The following is a 22,623-nucleotide window of genomic DNA, read 5'->3' as shown; positions in this document are numbered from 1 at the left end:
AAGCAATCTTCGTAGTTTCACAAAATTAAACGACAAACACAGATTTCTCCAAATTATTCAATCGTTTCGCGTTGCAACGCTTTATAATTTTCAGGTTTTTAAATCGCCAAAAGATGCGTATAATTGCTATATTAGACCATGGAAAATGTTCAGTAATACTGTTTCCTCACAAAAATCATAACTAAAACGAAAATTTGAGAATCTGAAACAACTTTTTTTCAATTTTGTCAATTTACCAAAACGTGAAAAGATCCCTTTAAGTATTATTCCGTGTTTGCTGTCAAACACATTTTTTTTAAAGAATACATTTTATAACGTTGCGCAAAATTAATGATGCATACAACAGGTAGTTGTATCACACACATATAGGTTTCATTTAATTAAAGAGTACAGAAAGCTAAAAAGTGGTGGTTTGTTGTACAACAACAATTGGTTATGTGTAACCTATTCAAAAAATAATTTTGTTCAAGATAATTCAATGAAATTCTATAAACGACAAACACACTTTGTGTGTTGTGTATGTTTATTTTTAAAATGTACAAACGTGGTTTAAAAGCACAATTTTTACACGTTTAAGAGGTAATCGCTCACATTTATGTCTAATTAATGATAATTTTATGCATTAGCAAAGATTAAACGAGAAAAACTGAAGTTTAAGTTCAAATCAATTTGCTATAGGAAAACGACGTTAGGCATTTAGACGTAATCGGTAGATTACGGCTAATTATTTGGACTAATCTCACTGAAAAACCTGGTGGTGCTTGCGTTTGGGTAAATGAGATTTTCTTAGAAGTTGCAAGACATATATTTTTAATTTCAATGTCCAAAAGAAGCCATTTTCATATTTAAATTAAGGCTTGCACAATCTAAAATAAAGCAAAGACGGGAAAAATGCTATAACATTTAGCGGCTTCATTATGGGTCTCTATGGCAGCATTGGCATTTGATTTAGTGTAAAATAACCTCAAACATAAATTGAACGTATACGAAGCCGTCAGTCAATTGAACGCGTATTTGTGTACCGAAGCAATCAACTAGTAGTTTTATCAATTAGAAAAGTAAGAGAATGTTACCTTTTCATCTGGAGACTGTTTATTTGCGTGTTATATTGGTAGACGATTTCCCGCAAAAGGTTATAAATTAATCTCCTTTTGAAGAATGTAGCTTACATCTTTAACAAGTAATAATATTTAAGTCGAGACGGCAAGTTGAGTCGGTCTCAACTGAAATGAGATTTAAAGGGATCTTATCACAGATTTTGGCATGTGTTAAAGTTCATCATTAAATGCCTTTTATTGATCAATTTAAACATTGGATCTAAAAAGCTGCAATAAAAATTAAAAAAAAAAGTAACCCTCAACAGGGCTCGAACCACTGACACCAGGAGTAAAAGTCTAAGGCTTAGACCACTCGGCCATCCGTGCTCATAAAATGCATCATGTATTTTATACTTCATATAGCAATCCTCGTAGTGTCACACAATATAACGACAACAACAGAACTATCCAAATTAGTAAATCGTTTCGCGTTGCAACGCTTTATTATTTTCAGGTTTGTAAATCGTCAAAAGATGCAAATACTGTATTTTAAGAGCCTGTTAAATGTTCAGTATTACCGTTTCCTCACAAATATCATAACTACAACGAACATTTGCGTATCTGAAACCATTTTTTTAATTTGTCACATTACCAAAACGTGAAAAGGCCCCTTTAATATGATAATGCTGTGAACTATTTATTGTTGATGAATGTTGAAGAGAATTACTAAGTGATATATAATTTTGCAATATTTACCACAAAACAAACCCTATGAATCAAGTGAGACTTTTTGAGAACGAAACATTAATGTTCTAGCGTTTTAAAAACTACATGTATATGTATGTTTAATATTATGACTGCAAAATTGCTAACAACCCTATTATTTTAGTGTATTCGCTAATAATTAATAGTGCAATATTTATGAAATAAAAACGCCATTATTTCGAAGAACCGGTACTAAAATTAATTTTACGAGGATTAATCAAAACGGACAATTCCGTTCACTTAATGTGTATAAACAGGTCACTTGAAGAGATAAATGTGACTAATAGCTGGAATTGCTCTACTTACTAATCGAATGTGGTAAGAGAAATAAAAAACACACATTGTTTTAATTTTGTTTAATGTATCAATTTGGATAAATAATTAGGACATTAATTTTATCGACCCGATTTCGTGGACGCAGCCTTACAATTAAGCATCTCAGTCGAGCTACGAAGAGGGCCGCACCAGTCTGAACGATTTCAAGTTTGAGAACGATTGTTGAACACAAAAATCGCACTGGTAGCTGTGAGCGCTCCGCGAGATTTCGCAACGGGTGGCAAAAAAACGCGAACCGTCTGTTGCTTTTTGATGGGAAGGTTTTATTACGCCATATTTGTCATGTAGCCAGAAACGTTTCCACAATACAATCCCGCTAAACTAGAAATTCAGTTCACATGCCTAGCGATCCTTATGCACCAATCAATATGCCGTACACCGCGTGGTCGAACAATTTTGTGTTGATCAGCCTTTACAAGACATTTCAGCTCTCTCTTTTACGAGCTAGTGAATGAAACGGTGCCAGATAGAAACGTGCCCGAGTTAGGGGGAGCGTACTAATCAGCGGTAGTGTGGGTCGATTCGTAAGTTTGCGTCGAATTGAAAGGACTGAAACAATACGTGCTTTCGAATGACAATGTCGTTCCTTTCTCGGCTATAACGGAAACTGACGATTTGGATATCGAGCTATGCTCGGAACCAGTCAAATCTCTGCGCGGATGTTGTGAATCTGGAAGAGGCATTTTCGAATTTCGAACGAGCCACGCATGCGCCTATGATGATTCAGATCGCAGGCCTCACCAACTACGGACCCATTGGTGGTAGAATTCGTTGACGCAAGAAGCTCGTGTACCAACCACTGTGTTAACCGGACAGACAGACACCAAAAGACGATAAACATCACTATATATATTTGTTATATGTTATTTCCCCTATGTTCTCATACCAACATACATACCAATGGCCATGTTCTACACCCACTTCCAATCACCAGGTGATCTTAAATAATTACAGAAAAACAAGAAAACATATGTGACGTTATATTTGCTCTCAGGTCAGATACAATTGAAAAAAATATACAAACTGATTCAATTTAACATATGACATGTAATAACTTTGAATGTCAATAAGTGAAAAAATGCGAAATCTCATATATAAATAAATGATTCAATAGTACCACTTTGCTTCGTTAATCGTAGTGATGTCTCGCCAAGACCAAGCTTTATGGTAACTATAGGTTAAACGATCTGCACATGCTTATCTGGGAAGAAACTTAACCCACATGTGCATGTATAAAGCCCAGTTTTCTCAGAACGAGTCCATTTAATCAGCGCTACAACATTCAATTCCTTGTACATAATTGTACACTGGGCTTTCGCTAATTTAAATGCAGCTAAGGCAAAAATTCATTTCGACATACTTTTTTTAATGTAGCTGTTCGAGTAATTATGGACTTGTAAAAGGGTTCTGCAAGTAACGTTATAGTGTCTAATAGTGTCTGGTTGATGAAAGTTATTTACTTTAGGCTATCGGATAAAAGTTTCCAGACTGACACTGTCAATTAAAACCACACATGACCCAATTCATAGCATTTAAAATAGGCAATAGTTGGTGAACGTTGCTTAAGTTACATCGTCGATACTCACGTTCGGTGATACCTGCTATTCATCTTGAAATTGGTTTATGTTGAATAACTGTGAAAATTCATGTGCGTAAAACGACGTCTCAGATTAGCCTGTGCAGTCGGTATGTGATTAGCCTGTGCGGGATTACCTAGAACGACATTTTACGCACATGCATTAAGCCCCGTTTTCCCACAGCGCGGCGCAATTTTAATTGCCGTTTTCAAAAAAGTTTGGGACGTGCGAAATACGCAACATACCGATTAAATGCAAAGAATATATGCTACAACGGCATTATGAGGTAAGTACTACAAAGAATATATGCTACAACGGCATTATGAAGTAAGTACTACAAGGGATATATGCTACAACGGCATTATGAGGTAAGTACTACAAAGGATATATGCTAAAACGGCAATATGAGGTAAGTACTACAATGGATATATGCTACAACGGCATTATGAGGTAAGTACTACAAAGGATATATGCTACAACGACATTATGAGGTAAGTTCTACAAAGGATATATGCTACAACGGCATTATGAGGTAAGTACTACAAAGGATATATGCTACAACGGCATTATGAGGTAAGTACTAAAAAGGATATATGCTACAACCGCATTATGAGGTAAGTACTACACAGGATATTTGCTACAACGGCATTATGAGGTAAGTACTACAAAGGATATATGCTACAACGGCATTATGAGGTAAGTTCTGCAAAGGATATATGCTACCACGGCATTATGAGGTAAGTACTACAAAGGATATGTGCTACAACCGCATTATGAGGTAAGTACTCAAAGGATATATGCTACAACGGCATTATGAGGTAAGTACTACAAAAGATATATGCTACAAATACACAACTATACCAAATCGTTATTTATTTTCCGATTTCCTATGCGAATTGTTCGCAGTTTGTTCCATTAACAAGTTCTTTTTCAAAGTTTATGTTTAGTGCGTTTACGAGCTGATGCTTTATGTAAACCGAATCTTAACAAAAAAACAACAACATAAACAACTGAGAAAACTGGTCTTAATGCACGTGCTTCCAGTATTAGTACGTGCAGCCTTCCGTTTAAATGGTATTTTTCGTTTAAATGAAGTCTCATTTCAGCAACAATCAAATTAAGTGGAAAAGTTAGCCTCAGAACGAAGCTCAAATATAACCCCAATCGACTCTGTCTTATACAAAACATAACGGCTAATATGAGGTGCAATTTAATATTAAGCCCACAACATAACGTCACTTAGAATGAATACTTTCTTTCATAACGTACACGTGAGATATTGTTTTAATTCTTATTGAATTCCTGAAATAACATAATCATTTAGGTGGATTTGTAATTATTATGTCTTTTTCAAAAAATGTAACGTAATGTGGTCCAATAACGTTGTTGTTATATACGTCACTGACGTAGAACGTCCTGGTAACAAAGTTGGGCATGTTTTGTCAAAGAGGGCCGCTTTCGCATGGGTTAGTATTTATTCAGTTATGTATTCATTGTAAGGAAAACAATGTTTCATAGCATATATGTGGACGAAAAGAAATCATCACGAACATAAATATATACCGAAAATGACGTAATAAATGCAGATTTGTCAAGAGATTTATCAGTCTCAGGTATACTTGGGGACTTTTCTAACTCATCACTTTTTAAACTTGAATATCTCAGTTATGAGTGAAGACATTTATTTAAATTTTACATACGATCATTTGACTACAGTTTATGCAAGCTCACGATAAAATCATTCATTCGTGACGAGCTTTAGCACGTGGGCTAGGTGTAATTCCATATTTGTGCACGTGGAAATGTTGACACGCGATTTAAATCTATTTGTATTTCAATTTAATTATTTTACAATGGGGGGAATAACGTGGTCAGAATTGATAAAACATGGCCGCCGATGCCTCGCTTAGATTGAAAAGTTGAGTGTTCAAACAGGTACATCTCCCTTATTACTTACTTGTTTTTAATCGGATGACGCCTATCATAGGGTCAGCCGGACGCGGTTTCATCGAGTATCAACCTTTTCCCTCTGGTTGGTCGGAGTGTGGAGATTACTCATGGAACATTTTGCGATTTTCTGAACCGTCAATTGCTGTTGTACACGCACTAACAATAACATCACTGTTTTCACAATAATTAGCACTGTTAAAGTACCAGTTGCGCATGTGGACGCATTGAAACTTACAAAAAACGGATACATTCGATTGCCAATGGCGTTATTTTCAAGGTAAAGTTGAGTTTCGATTGGTTTTTACGATTGCTGTTCAGCACGCACATGGCTGTTATACGCGGACTACTTCTAGAAGTCTAAAACAACGTCGCATTGGCATGTTGTGATACATGTAGCGATACATATCTTATGCAAACGCACTGAAAAAGGTAGACATAAAACCTTATAGCTACAGACACCAACTCAGACAAATTTCAATTCACAAGGTAACTAGTTTACAACAACAATCATCAATAAGCTTTGATCCTATAACTTCATTACAGTGGCAATATAAAGTTTAGGCCAGCGTGACCGCAGGTAATTATTTCTGTAGTACTTTGCTAAAAAAGCTATTACATTATGAATTAGTACTGAAAATAAGCCATATCAGACATAGAATAACGTTAAATACGTGTCAAATATGTTTTGGACACGACATTTATAGGAAAAAAAGCAAGATGGTTTAATATGGACTTGGAAGCTGCCATCGTTGGGAAAATCAAGAGTGGAGTACAATTATATAATCTAGTAAACAAATGGTTAAAAAGTTATATTTGAAATTTCCGTTGTTAAACAAGTCTGTCATACAGTCTGAAGCCATTATCTGATCGAGCTGTTATTGTGGTAACAATCAGAAAATTGTATTGGTTTGACTGTTCATTTATTTGTCAAGATTTGGCATTACAACACTTTAGCCCCCCGCCAGAGGTGTGAATACATACTGAATGAACACAATGGGCTCACTCCGTGTGCATATCCACCCCTCTGGCGGGGGCTAAAGTGGTATTTTGCCCAAGATGTTATTATGTTTAGACTAAACTTCGATAATTGACGATTTCAACAGTGTAAGAATCAGTTTCCAATATTATATCTCAGTTCAGCATGTATAAAACAAATAAAAACTTCAAATTATCTCTTGTTTAACAAAGTTGACTCAGTGAAACAAGTTTTATGATCTTAACATAATAGATATATACCAGTGTTCATCAGAGATCAGGCAAGATGTGCATCAGCAGATAGAGATGAACACCCAAGTTGCAACAGTAACAAGAAAGAGCCTCAGACTAAGTATGTATATATGTATGTATATAACTATTCGTGGACCTTGTTCCATTTATATAAGCTAAACAATCAACTTTAAACTATATAATGACAATGTAATATTCTTTAAATTGAAATTATTTGCTAACAATGAAACGGACATACTGAACCAATAGAATCAGATCAGTGTTTAACAATAACCATAATAAATTAGCTGATGGCTATCAATAATCAAAATCATTCAGAACAATGCTTATCAATTTTGTAAGTAGTTAATAGAGTCAACCAATAAAACAAAAATATGTAAACATATACAGGTCACTGAGCGAGATGCAGATGTACTATGCCAAACAGAACAGCTTGGCAGACAAATACGAAAAGTTCTACGTAAGAATTCAGAGTACAGACTGATATTCTCATTTTAAAAAATCCAAAAATGAGTACGTACAAATGAGGATTTTAACTTAACATTGTTTCAAAATTATAGGCATTGCAATAATATAGTTTGTTCACTTTTTGAATGGTTGTTCCAATGCTGTTAAACCCACATAAACAAACAAGAAACCAAACTATCAGTGTATGACTCCGAGATATACAAGCACAAATATAATGAAAAAAATAAATATTTAATCTGTTAATTTCCTAAGTAAAGTAATTTGCGACAATGGTATCTCTAACTCTTCTCCCATCCGATACAGACTGAAACATATTTCCCTTGGCACCCTCTTCTAAAGGTTCCGGATCCACTGCTGGTTCCCCCACATCAACCACAGATTATGAAGAACAGCACAGGCAATGATGATGCGGCTGACCTTGGCAGGCTGCATTCTAATATGTTATAAACAGAAATTGGAGGAAAAACATTTTAAAAAATGTTACATCAAAAGTCATTGTTGAAAATGTTGTCAAATTTGTCCCCAATGCTTGATGCAGAGTAAATAGTAACAACTCTTTTTTCCCCCGAGTGTAACAATTTACTAATATCTTCTGTATTTCTTATGAGCTCTAACAGATACACAAAAATATATCTAAAAATGTTTTGTTTTAGCTGGCATTCAGTAATGTATCAGTACTTTATAGTAATACTAGAAAGTTGTGTATAATGCTGTTACATTGACTTGTTCAATATGTCAAAATCAGTTACATTTATTCATATTTAGAATATTCAGCATATTTTTCCGTCTATGAGTAAGTTGAATTTAAGAACTGAAGTGTGTCTATGGCATGCACAAATAATGTTAAGTTATTTATAACTTTTTTCCAACTCTTAGACTTGATTTGCCTAGAAATATATGATGATGTCAATTTCGATTAACAATCTTTGTTGATTAAATACATTTTATTTTATAATCTTCAATAAATTTTATCATTAATACTTCAAACAATTTCCTTACATACCTCACCATGAAGGCCCTTTCAATACTGTTTGGTGCCTATATGAGCAGTATTGTACTTATCCTGAGCTTCTGACTCTGTGAAAACAGTTATAAATATGTTGATAGTTTTAATACTGAACTATTTTATTGGAAAAGTGTTAGTACTTAGAGAATCAAGGAAAATCTATTTCATAATTATATGCGTTGGTTATATGCTTAGCATACATGAAAGTTGTTTTGTGTGTTTCGTTTTGTTTTGCAGTTTATGAAGAAAAAAGTCATGTCATTATAATATTTCCATTAAAAGAAACATGACAATTTTTAACCAAAATGTGTGTTTTGCTGGACACATAAGATATGTATCGCCACATGTACCAGAACATGCCAATGCGACGTTGTTTTAAAATTATTCGGCGGAGAAAACAGTATTCCCTGACATGTGCGTGCTCAACAACAGTTGTTCTAGAAGTTGCTTGTGTATAACAGCCATGTGCGTGCTCAACAGCAATCGTCAAAACAAATCAAAACTCAACTTTACCTTGAAAGTAACGCCATTAGCAATCGATGTATCCATTTTTTGCCAGTTTCAATGCGTCCGCATCAACAACTGGTGCCAATACAGTGCTAATTAGTGTGAAAACAGAAATATTATTGCTAGTCCGTGTACAACAGCAATTGGCGGTTCAGGAAATCGCAAAATATTCCATGAGTAATCTCCACACTCAGACCAACCAGAGGGAAACGGTTGATACTCGATGAAACCGCGTCTGACTGGCCATATGATAGGCGTTATCCGATTAAAAACAAGTAGGTAATAAGGCAGATGTACCTGTTTAAACACTCAATTTTCCATCTTATCGAGACATCGGCGGCCATGTTTTCTCAATTCTGCCCACGTGATTCCCCGCATTGTCAATGCGGTGGTATGATAAAAAATCAATATTGGTTCAGGTCTTTTGTCATTTAATACCTTCATTAATGACTGAATCAGGTCGATGCTGGATACGTAAATCGTTGTTTTATGCATCGTGAACAAATCGTGAACATATGTTCATTACTTTCATAAGACACTAATTAGTCTGCGAAACGTTGGTTTGGCTCGATTGGTCATGGAAGGCTCGGGTACTACTTACATGTAACCCGGGTACGGTAAATATACTAAAACGTACCCGGGAATTTTAACGCTAAATCGGTCGTTGCCGGCTATTTTTTTTCATTTTGCTCACATTGATGTCAATTGTCTGTTTAATGGCCTCTAAATTATCGGAACTCGTACTCAAAAAGCATGTTGATGCAGTTTGCTTTTTAAAAGAAAAGTTTGTTTAAGATAAACAATATCATTTTACGGTAATCGGTAGCACGTGTTACGACATCGGAATTTGGGCGGGAATACAACTCGGGTACAGTCTAATATCGACCGGGTACATTTAAGCATATTTACCTTACCCGGGGTAAATGTTAATATACTTAATAGTACCCGGGGTACACGTAGTTAGTACCCGAGTCGACAATTACCAATCGATCGTTAGTTTGTGTTTTGTTCGAAGAATTTCTTAAAAAAGAACGTAGCTTATAAGTGAAATTATTTTCCAATTATTATTTAAAAAATCTACATTTAATTAAAATCGTCACAATCGGCTCAATGCGTTTTTTTTTGCATTTCCCAACGATCGGCACCTCATAAATTTGCCTACCATACAAATGTGTAATTTAATCGGGTGCCAATGTCCTCTCCGACTCATTTGCGAGGTGCCGAATGTCCGGGAATGCAAAAAAAAAACGGGTCACCCACTGGTCATGTTTATTATGCCATTAGTTCAATTAAGCCAGTCTCTGATAAAACGGGCTTTAATGCATGTGCGTAAAGTGCCGTCACAGATTAACCAGTGCAGTCCGCGCTGGCTAATCAGGGACGACACTCTCCGCTCTGATGTTACTTTTAAGTTTAAAGGAAGTCTCTTATTAGCGAAAATCTAGTTTACGTGGTAAGTGTCGTATCTGATACGTCTGTGCGGACTGCATGGCTAGACGGGAACGACACTTAACGCACACCTATTTAGCCCCGATGCATGTGGAATTTTAATGCAACAATTCGGAAGCGATACAATCAATCGTCACGCTCGCAATTTAAACACGGGAAGTCAAGTAGTGAGATAACAACATCACGCTTACATTTTAAGGTCAAAATATGTTTTTGGCGGGAAATTATATCAGACAGATGCTTTAATCTACATGAGTAAATCCACGCAATTGATATGGTAAGAGTATAATTATCAAACCCGTTTACTCCGCTGCTAAAGTTGGCAATTAAAACTAAGACTTCGACACTTTGTCTGTTATCAAGTATTAGCAATAGATGGAAATCGGTTGTTTTAAAGAAACATTTTGTGTGTCTTAGTATTTTTGCGTTTTTATTATTGTGGAATTCAGTAATAGGTCAATAACCACATGTAAAGCTTCAATGATCTACAGCCGAACACGTGTCTCGATACGTTAACTATGATAAGATCGTCATCAACTCTTTCGAACCTAGTAAATACATCATTAGAACAGACAGTAAATCTTTCCCACTTTTTAAAGGGATCTTTTCACGCTTTGGTAAATTGACAAAATTGAAATAAGTTGTTTCAGATTCGCAAATTTTCGTTTTAGTTATGATATTTGTGAGGAAACAGTAATACTGAACATTTACCATGGTCTAATAGAGCCATTATATGCATCTTTTGACGATTTTAAAACCTAAAAATTATAAAGCGTTGCAACGCGAAACGATTGAATAATTTGGAGAGTTCTGTTTTTGTCGTTAAATTTTGTGAAACTACGAAGATTGCTTATATAAGGTATAAAATACGTGCAGCATGTGTACTCGGCGGAATAGCTCAGTAGGCTAAAGCGTTTTTACTTCAGGACTCTGGCAGGACTCCAGGGGTCACTGGTTCGAAACCTGGTGCGGGCAATGTTCTTTTCCTTTTTTTAATTTTATTCTTGATTTTTTACTGGAGCTTTTACGATCCAATGTTTAAATTTATCGATATAAAGCATTTAATGAATAAGTTAAAAAATGCCAAAATCTGTGAAAAGGCTCCTTTAAGCGTGCAATTGCATAAGTTCTTATTGTCAAGTAAAAGTGAAACATATTAAACTGTCGCATGCATCAAAGATCACCAAGGCGCAGTAACGCTTGTATTTTCTGAACAAGCGAATCATGGCAATTAATAGTTTTTGAAAGTTGTAAGAAATCAAGGCAATTTCATTGCCAACATTTCAGTGAAAAGTGACATGTTTTATTATTTTTATTGTTGAAATCAAAAGCGATGGATGCTTAATCTAGAACGTAAACGTGATACATCGATTTCAAAGATATGTGAGCCTTGTTCTGAGAAAATTGGGTGTAATGCATGTGCGTTTTATTAAGTATTGTATTTCATTTAACAAAAGCTTCTTTAATAAATCTACAAACATTATAAATTATTGATTTGTCACATGAAACTAGTAAGTTTTGGAATTTATATACAGATGGGTTTATACAAAATAAACGGCTTATATAAGTTTTTCTTAACTCAGTGGCGTATACATATAAAAATAGTATTTATCTTCTAAATCAAAGTCATTACAACACAGAAATAACTTGTATACTTTAATGCATACTTCAGGAATAACCGCTGCAAAATTTGACGTTGGCAAGAGGTACAAAACACTTGAGCCGCGACCTTGGAAAACGGGGCCTAATGCATGTGTGTAAAGTGTCGTCCCGATTAGCCTATAGGTCCGTTAAGTTATTATGTTACGCCACTTTTAGCCAGAACTGGATTTTCGCTGAAAAAATACTTCCTGTAAACGAAAACTTTCATTAATGAGGAGAATGTCGTAGCATGTGTTGACTGCACAGGCTTATCAGGGACGACACTTTACGCCTTGATTAGATTTCGTGAAGTAGTCTTCCTTGAAATGTAAAATGCAATAAATGCGGAAAGTATCGTCCTTGTTATCCTGGGTGGAATGCACAGGCTTATTTGGGACGACACTTTACACACATGCATAAAGCCCCGTTTTCAAAGATCGCTGCTGAATTATTTTCAAATTTAAATTCCTCCATTTGAAAGCCATATATACGAGACACGCGTAAACAGACTATCAATGGCGTGTCATGTTTTGTTTGTCCGCGTGTTTGTTTATTTTGGAATCGATTAAGCCTTGCAAATCTGGATTTCAAATTAAGCGCGTCGCTCTGGTCACTGCATTAGAGGCGCTTGATTCACGCCAATTGAGCGCCTGTTTGAAAACACACAAACCACGCGTCCCTCTAGATGTTTAACGCGGACCGGAAGTATGTGAAGTAAAAAAAGTGAGACTAATTGTCGTCCATTTTCTGCACGTGCGCACCGGAGAGAATGTTAGCAGCCGACAGTTCGAGTGCGCATTGTGTTTTGATTTATTTATGAGCAGAACAATCGCGTACTTTGTAAAATTTATACAATAAGAAGACAATGGTATGACATAAAAATTATCTCTTTAAGGTTCATGGGGGGGGGGGGGGATACAATTCATTAAAACTTCGCTTTGGTTTTTCTTCATTGAATGTGGTACAATATGGTCAAACTATATATCATTTTAAAGCTAAAGACGGATAGAATAACATAAACACATTTTTGACATTCAATATTTGTGTTCTTTATTCATATTTTGGTTTAAAACCAATATTTACAAAATCTCAATCTAAAGTTAGGAATGATATGCACTACCTTAAGTTGAATAAATACAAAGCTATATACATATACAAGGTCAAGTTAGCAACATTTCACAGAAAATTATTGTCATAAAACAACAAATGAGTTTTTATTCAACTGCCTTTTTTGGATAAATATCCTAAACATAGTTCTAAAAATAACTAAAACGTAACTACTTTTTAAAAATCCAGGTATGGTGGATAATAAGAGTCACAATTCTATTTCAAAGGCTTAACAATTTTGTTATTTACCTCTCAACCAAATTGCAAATTTTAAACCATCTCAAATTGAAATAGATTGCAGACGACATATAAAATTGTAAAGGAATATAAAGAAATTGGCAAAACGATTGATTTTATAGTTCGATTCCTTCTACCCATTTGAAAGCGTGGCCATCGCTGTGATCCGTAGAAAAACGTGCAAAACAAATCGGTCGAAACCACGTGCAGTGGTGAGAAAACCGGGTATGTGTATACACATACCTGAGATAACACATACTTATTTTGACAGTTGGGTGGCAACTTGTAAAACAACTATTAATATTAATCAGCAAGAGATCGCACTAAATAACAGAAATGACCGCGTGGAGATATTATCACTTACCCTATTTGAAATAGTTTCCAGCTGAAAATTGTCCCCCACACGTCTTTTTAGTTAATTTGTATTGTTTTTCTGGAGCCGAAGTGCATCTCACAGAATATCCAACCAACTTCCGTTGTTTTCACTTTCGTTATTAAAAACTCCGTTTAAAAGAATTATTACTACTTTTAGATTGTTAAAGCGATGTATTATTATATATTATCAATAGAATAGTATACCGTGATGAATTGAACGGAGTAATCTAGATCTACTGTCAGTCTGTAAGCGGACTATTTTATGCGCAATAATAAAGTATATGTGATTCGACAACGATTGTAAACATTGGTGAAATGCTTCTTACATAGTTATTCTTTTGAGTGTTTATGAGGTCTGATCGTGCAGTTTGCAAACATCAACGGAAAGATTACAATCCAATGCATTTGTCGTCGTCAATCGTATGGAATGTCAATTAGGCGATGAGTGAGTTTTTAGCATGTTTCTTTCTATTTCATTAATTTAAAAATGGCTGCCCCCATGGTGATGAAATGACATGTGTTCGAGTTTTGATATTTCTAGATATGCAAACTTTTTTTACTATTTAAGCGTAACTTGCCCTCGTCAATGTCAATATCATTCACTAGTTATATAATTTTCCGCCGAAATACGTGGAATAAACATGATTCAGATTTTTGAAAATAATGTATATTTTAGTGTTAAAATCTCTTTGTATTTTGATTGATTTTGTGGATGTTATGATACGTTGATGTACAAAATTGGTAGCAGTTTGAAGGAAAAACATCCATTAAAGCATATATGTATACATTATCAATGTGGCACTCTTCCTTTAGTCAAATTTGAGTTCAATGCTAGGGGTCCCACATTTTTCAAAATGAAGCCTCTACATGAACCTTAATCAATGAACAACAAACGTCAACGGTGTTCGTTTTCCTGTTACAGTCGAAGAAGTGCTTGTTTGTTTGTTACCCATATCATAAATATATATGGGCCTTGCTCTATGAAAATGGGTTTAATGCATGTCAATAAAATGTCGTTCCAGATAGCCTGTGTAGTCCGCACAGGCTAATCATGGATGACACTTTCCGCTTTTATGATATTTTTCGTTAAAATAAAGTATCTTCTTAGCAAAAATCCTGTTTCGGCGGAAAGTGTCGTCCCTGATTAGCCTATGCGGACTGCACTGGCTAATCTTGGACGACGCTTTACGCACTTGCATTAACCACTTTTCCCTAGAGCGTGGCTTTATTTATATATATATATAAAGACCTACTCAAATACAAAAGCAAAACGCCAAACACTCGTATACCGTTTGAGGTCACTTACCATCCAGGGCTACCTTAAATAAAAGACATCATTGACCGCCACTAGACCACAATCGAAAAATCAAGCAAGCTTAAACGTATATTTCCTGAAAAGCCCATTTTGGCATATAGAAGACCCATACTGTTACGTGCCAAAAGTACACCAACTTCCGAAGAAGCTGTTCTAGGAGAATCAAAACCATGCGTTGCCAAATATGCAACATGATGCGCCCATCAAATACATTCAAAGCCACTTATGGTGCCATTTCGTCCATTAAAGGTAACCACAACTGTAAAACTGCAAATGCCCCATACCTGATGACGTGCAGTATATGTAAGACACAATATGTTGCGAAACAAAACTGGCATTGAACAAGCACACTTCAGCGAATCTGGCCACTCGTTTGACAATATCATTTTGTTTTGAATAGAAGCAAAAACACAATGGTCCGACGACCATTATATTATATTTAATATTTATATGTATGTTTGTGTATGTGTATATATATATATATATATATATATATATATATATATATATATATATATATATATATATATATATATATAAGGCGACTCAATACTCTTTAGCCCCATGGAATAAATAAAAACGACATATAAAAAATAAAACAACTTCACGCTAAATTCTAACTTCCATTTTAATCATTTAAATGTTAAATCGATATAATAAACATTGTAAGCGCCATTTTATAACACACAATTTTAATAAGTGTATGTACATAATCATAAAACGAAGAATAAATATGACACAATACTGAATGCAAAACGTTCACTGCAAATTATAATATTTTTCATTATAACATCGATATAATTTATATTACGGGCGTCAGTCTATAACACAATTTTAATATGCATAAATATATAAATAAACAAGGGCTGTTTGTAAAACATGCATGCCCCCCATACGGGCTCTCAGTTGTAGTGACAGCCATTGTGTGAATATGTTTTTGTCACAGTGACCTTGACCTTTGACCTAGTGACCTGAAAATCAATAGGGATCATCTTCGAGTCATGATCAATGTACCTATGAAGTTTCATGATCTTAGCCATAAGCGTTCTTGAGTTATCATCGGGAAACCATTTTACTATTTCGGGTCACCGTGACCTTGACCTTTGACCTAGTGACCTGAAAATCAATAGGGGTTATCTGCCAGTCATGATTAATGTACCTATGAAGTTTCATGATCCTAGCCATAAGCGTTCTTGAGTTATCATCCTGAAACCATTTTACTATTTCGGGTCACCGTGACCTTGACATTTGACCTAGTGACCTGAAAATCAATAGGGGTCATCTGCGAGTCATGATCAATGTACCTATGAAGTTTCATGATCCTAGCCATAAGCGTTCTTGAGTTATCATCTGGAAACCATTTTACTATTTCGGGTCACCGTGACCTTGACCTTTGACCTAGTGACCTCATAATCAATAGGGGTCATCTGCGAGTCATGATCAATGTACCTATGAAGTTTCATGATCCTAGGCCCAAGCTTTCTTGAGTTATCATCTGACAACCACCTGGTGGACGGACCGACAGACCGACCGACCGACATGAGCAAAGCTATATACACCCTCTTCTTCGAAGGGGGGCATAAAAAATAAAACGACACATAACTAAAAAAAACAAGACTGAAAGCCAATAAGTTAACCTCTATTGTGCATTCACACTGGGGAATCGTTAACTCATATCTGTATACACCCCTGAAGAAGACGTGTAGTCGAAAGCGCTAGGGTATAAGATACACATTTTTTACACTGTTTGAACAATTTCTTTCTATATATATATACATATATATATATATATATATATTGGCAGTTAACATTAACAAAATGAGCTCACGGTCACGTTTTTACACCAGTTCAATAGGGGAAAGCTATAAAATTGATATGACAATCCTTGCGGTTTTTATTTGTAAAGACAACAAATTGTCACTTAGCAATACTATTCCACGTGTATGGCTATGTACTTTATTGAGAATGCAACATTACACTTAGCTTGGGAAATACATATCACCAAAATAAACATGTTTAATTATTTACATATATCATAAAACAAAAACAACAGCATTAGTGATATGCGCTTTGTCTTAACAAAACAACCACAATAAAATTACGCACGAATATAGACAATATTAAACTCGGTAAGCCAAACAATATAAACACGTTAAAATAAATGCAAAAGATGCCCGGTTATAGTTAAGATGCTAGTTTATCTTTTAATATTAAAATCCTCTTAACAAGTATCTTTGAAGATATTTACACAATCAGACATAGGCATTAACAATCATGCAATAATTTAGAAAGACCCTGATCCATATGAGGTACACAAGCAATTAAAACATGCCTACGGATACTTTCCATAGACATTATTACCCTATATTTACTTATTTAAAATGATTATTTGGAGTATACGAACATATAAACACATTCTAATTAAAATTGCATTTCATCCGATATGACAAATATAGCACAATTATATTTATACCAAATACTTAAATTTGTATTTGGAAACATGTGTTGTTTAGCTACCAATACAAGTTAATGCAAAATGTGTTTTTTTCTATATATCAATTTGATCTAACATGTCACACAATTTACAAACATCAAGCTATTTTCAGCTATTCAAAAACAGAACAAACATGTTTCATGCATTCAATAAAAGTTAAATATAAACATTCCCAAATATGAGGAAATCTGGTCATAAAACATTTGCTGAACTTGTAGTGGAAGATGTACAGAAACTGGCCCCACTGAAAGCGAATAAGGGATTGTGGGAGGGTCAATTTGAAAGGTCAAACACGCTGTTACAAAACTAATAAAATGTCAAACTTTATCATAAGCAATATGTCAATACTTTTCACGTTTAATATAAGCACATTCATAAGTGTTAAAATTTTTTGCAAAACAGACATCTTTGTTTTTATTTTTAGCTGGGTATTTTCGGAGAAAACCCGAGGTAATGTCATAGCCAGTTCGTTGTGTCGTCCGCCGTCCGCGTCGTGCTTAAACCTTAACATTGGCTGTAAAATCAAAGTGCTTCCAACTACAACTTTCAAACTTCATATGTAGATGCACATTGATGAGTTCTACACACCACACCCATTTTGGGGTCACTAGGTCAATGGTCAAGTCACTGTGACCTCTCAAATAAATTATGTCAAGCTTTCATTTATTCAAAACTGCACCCGTAGTCGAGCATGGCACCCTTTATGTGGTGCTCTAGTTTAAGCAAATTGTATTGCTCTGTTGTATTACCCATAAAGGCATTTGCATTTCTTGACTATTGTTAGCATATGGCAACACTCCCTTTTTTTTCATTGACTGATTTCAAATTACAAGGTACTATTTTTTCTTCAGATAATGTTAAACAAAATTAAACAAATTTTAAGTAGGTGTTCTTAATAAAAAGCATTTCATATAACAATGTGTTTCTATTGCCTTAAGTATATTTTTCTCTTCAGAAGTTGTTACTGTGCATTATTTTAACAGTTTAATACATATTTTAGCATTGAAACAAGAAATGTTTTTTATAACAATAGTTTGTACAAATTAATGTTAACAGTGAGTTTATCTAATAAAAATGGCAACAATACATGGATACATTACATTTAAAATATAATTGTTTTACAGTTGCTCTATGTATAAATGGCAAAATATACACTTGATACAGTGATCAAGATATCTTGATTAAGTTGCTCACTGATTAAAGAGGATACAATCTTGTCGTCGTTATGTACATATACAAATATAAAGCATAATAAACTATTATGTCCGAAAACAAATTTTAACACTTATGACCATGTTAGTATATGATAAAACAACACAACTTAACAATATTTTGCCATTTTTCATACAACTGTAAAACAAATTTAATATTTATTTTTTAATTCACAGTTTCATTTAAAGCTTTTCAACAAGAGTCATACTCTACTCATTTAACAAACACTATCCATTGAAATCAACAAAGTACTAGTAGTAAATACAGAATCGATTATTTCAGGTAGATTAAATAATTTTGCCCAGAATTTATTTATATTCCCATGAAATACATAGTATGCTACTAAAAAAGATTCATGATAGAATACCGCCCCGAATGAGCCAATTGACTAGTATTGTTTTCATAAGGTTGATTGACAAAAATCTGAAGCGTAAACATTTTACACCTTTCTGAACAAATATTTTTCATTAGCTAATCTATATTAACGGGTTAAAAACAGACAACTGAAACATGTCTTATAACATGAAAACACTCCAATATTTTTTTCAATCTTGTTCAAGTTACCAGCATCATTTAAACAGCTTTGGCAATCTTAACAAATCTTTGATAACATTGTATTTCCCATTTATTTACCGTCATCAGGATCAACATCTGTAGTGAAAGTTTCATAATACAGGCAAAGACATTGAATTGACATGCAATATGTGTGCTTTAAAAAATACTTTAAATGCTTTGCTAAACCAGGGACCTATACAAACAACTTGGTAGGTCACATAAAAAATAAAACGTAAACTATTGTTTTTCGTTGAATACAACTTGGCTGGTCACATACACAATAGAGCATAAACTATTGATTGTCTTTGAATACAACTTGGCTGGTGACATACAAAATAAGGCTGTTGACATGATTTCTGGCTTTCCGCTTGAATTGTTGTGATGTGTCATTCTGCCATTTCGATCAGAACAAGGTCATTCATTTCCATCCGTCATAATATTCAAAGAGTCAGAGTAAGTGCTGACCAAACCAGGCGGTATGTAGAGACTAGCAGAACTAAATCAGTATTTATCTCTGAGCTTCTTAGGTTTGACTGCGGTCAATATGGTAACGACTGCTGCAACAGTCTGTGTTTCTGATTGGATGGTTTGATTTCGTCAAAAGGCATCTGAAAAAAAGACTTGTTACTGTAAATGTCAGTTTTTTATTTTATCTTTGATACCGATGGAAAAAAAGAACACGCGGAGCACTTGGTATTTCAGAATGATACAACTAATCTGATTTGAATCCATCGAGAAAATAATGGTCCTGAGACTATTCATAAAATAATAATTAATAATAAATGATTAAATTAAAGTGTATTCTTTTTATTACCAAACCATTTGGATTGTGATTTGATGAATATACATGTTGCCGTCGGAATCAAATGTTTTGTTTTGAAGTAGTGAAAGGGTTTGCCACCATTCACCCACATTTTGCTTTTGTCTCAAAATTCCACATATGTCAAAGAAAACGAAATCAAAATACACAAGTAGGCAAGTTCACAGTATGGTTTGGAAAATATGTTTAGTTTAATCACACTAGAAACAATACTTTGAGTTAAGACTATGCATAAAAATCCAACAGCAGGATGCACGTATGGAGGGACAAAGGTAAATCTACATTCACCCACACATCTATGAACTTGGGGGCGTAAAAGAAACATGCACATGACTTGAACACTCACCTGAGGTTAGCTCTGCATTTTGTTCACAGACTGAGGGTCCTTCACCATGGAGATTCCAGAATATCAAGATGATGACTGCTTCTGGTGCAAATGCTTCAAGAACAAACTCAACGCCTTGCTATCCGGGTTTCTGCAATTTAGTATGTCATGTATAAATTAAGACAACAATTTTTTAAGACTTTATAATAAGCATTTCATTAAAATTGTCAAGTATCAAAATACGGGTTTAACCCTGGCAACACACTTGATACTCTCTCAAAAAGCCATTCATTAACTTAAAAACAAACAAACTAGAGCTTTGTCACAGACTTGACCATTACCTCCACATGAAGAGGGGATGAAAGGTACTTGAAATAGGGAAAACCATGTTAAATGTGTAAAACGCACCCGTGACCCCTTGACCTAGTTTTTGGCCTGTAATAGCCCATATTCGAACATGGCCTGAAGGTCATCTAAATTAAGTTTCCGACCAAGTTTGTTGAAGAGTGGATGATAAGTATTTAAAAAAGAGAGCGGACACCATACTGAATGTGTAAAACGCATTAAGTGATCCCATGACCTAGTTTGTTTTCCCTGGAATGGCCAGTGTTCAATCATGGCCTAGAGATCATCTATATAAAACTTCTGGCCAAGTTTGGTGAAGATCGGAGGTAAACTTCGTCAATAAGAGAGCGAGAGCGGACACCATGCTCAATGCATTAAATGCACTAAGTGACCCCGTGACCTAGGTTTTGGCCCGGCATGGCCCATGTTCAAACTTGGCTTAGAGATCATCTAGATAAAACGTCTGACTAAGTTTGGTGAAGATTGGATGAAAATTACTTGAATTAAAGAGCTGACAACATTCTGAATGTTTAAAATGCACTAAGTGACACTGTGATCTATGTTTTGACCCAGCATGACCCATATTTAATAACTTAATACGGACCGACCGACAGACAGACATACAGACCGACAGACAAGTTCACTCCTATATAACCCCCTAAACTAAAAGCTACCAACATTACTGATCCCTGTTCGTAATTAAATGTTAGTTTAAAAACCATACTTACAGTTAATATGGAACCTGATTTTGTCAAGATTTAAAGAGTCAAATATGTTGGTACCTGCTGATAAATTGTTTAATGTTATTGTTGTGGTTATGAGTTTTAATATAACTCTAGATGTTAAATTTAAAATGCACATTTGAGGGTTTAGCTTGAAACTTTTGCATTTTCTTCACATTTCTATATAAGATAAAGTAGTTTATGCCTGAACTCTTAAACTTAGATTAAATAAACTGGTCAATTAATTGAAGAGCAGAAACCCAGTTTGCCAGTTTGTATTGGGTTTTACCTATTGAGTATTTGTGAAAGCTTAATTGCATCAAAAGTTTAAGGCTTTTATGTCTGGGTCTCCTGAATGCTTTGTCACAGTGAACTCTTTTGCAACGGCAAGGTGACTTACCTATTGAGATGTAGAGTAGGATTTGGTGAACATCGCTCACTGTGCTTGAACTTGTGAGTATAAGGCCCCTGTGAACAGAAAAAAGGATCAAAGCGCATCCCAGAAATGTGTCCCTGTAAACAAAATAATTTAATTGCATTCTGAAATGGCTTCAGTTATATAAGAAGGCAATCAATGTTGTTTGAGTGAAAACAATATTTAAGAAATAAAGTATGTTTGATGGATCTTGATACAAATGAGATATACACTAAACACTTGATACAAACATTTTATGTCCCTTTGGGACTTAAGGAAGGATGAAAGGAAGGACAGGGATAATTACAGACAAGGACAGATTTGTATGCTCCCACCCCCACCCAGCCCTTTCAAGGCAATACAAATGGCAGCTATAATAAATAGTTTACAATTACATAAATGATTTATTTTAGTTAGCAGCCAGGATAGAGTTTTATCAATATTAAACACACACAAACTATTTTCATTGACATTTGGAGTAAAACACTACACATTATACATGGTAAATTACATTACCATCGTACCTTATTGACGAGGTGTTCTTGGCCCCTGACCAAGAAAGTATGGAGCCCCAGATTCAGAGTGGCTGCATCCTGCGGGTAGTACTATTTGAACATTTGTCCCAAGGCCCTGGGCCAGGAGGTGTCCCTGGGCGTCTGGGCCCAGCTGACCAGAGAGCATGTTGTTCAGCTAGGTACCGATCTATGATTGCATGGGTTCCTGTAGGAACAGGCTCTT

At 34.9% G+C, this 22,623-nt stretch overlaps 1 protein-coding gene across 5 annotated transcripts in view; it reads right to left on the bottom strand.

The window, feature by feature from the left end:
* The window catches only part of LOC127863446 (uncharacterized), a 453,451-nt gene that overhangs the window by 162,303 nt on the left and 268,525 nt on the right, over positions 1 to 22,623 (bottom strand). For 2 of the 5 annotated variants that reach the window (XM_052402995.1, XM_052403131.1), the window contains exons 11-14: positions 22,410 to 22,620; positions 21,871 to 21,938; positions 20,425 to 20,554; positions 15,608 to 19,866 (exon numbers count right to left, since the gene is read on the bottom strand). The gene's annotated coding sequence lies outside the window, so the exon portion shown is untranslated. Of the gene's footprint in view, positions 1 to 15,607; positions 19,867 to 20,424; positions 20,555 to 21,870; positions 21,939 to 22,409; positions 22,621 to 22,623 lie in introns of those variants that run through there. The other 3 variants (XM_052403154.1, XM_052403152.1, XM_052403144.1) reach the window with 3 other exon arrangements.

The sequence above is a fragment of the Dreissena polymorpha genome, chromosome 1 (genome assembly GCF_020536995.1).
Source record: "Dreissena polymorpha isolate Duluth1 chromosome 1, UMN_Dpol_1.0, whole genome shotgun sequence".
NCBI classification, from domain to species: domain Eukaryota; kingdom Metazoa; phylum Mollusca; class Bivalvia; order Myida; family Dreissenidae; genus Dreissena; species Dreissena polymorpha.
The sequence above is the reverse complement of the archived record's forward strand: the minus strand, read 5'-3'. Positions and strand labels throughout refer to the sequence as shown.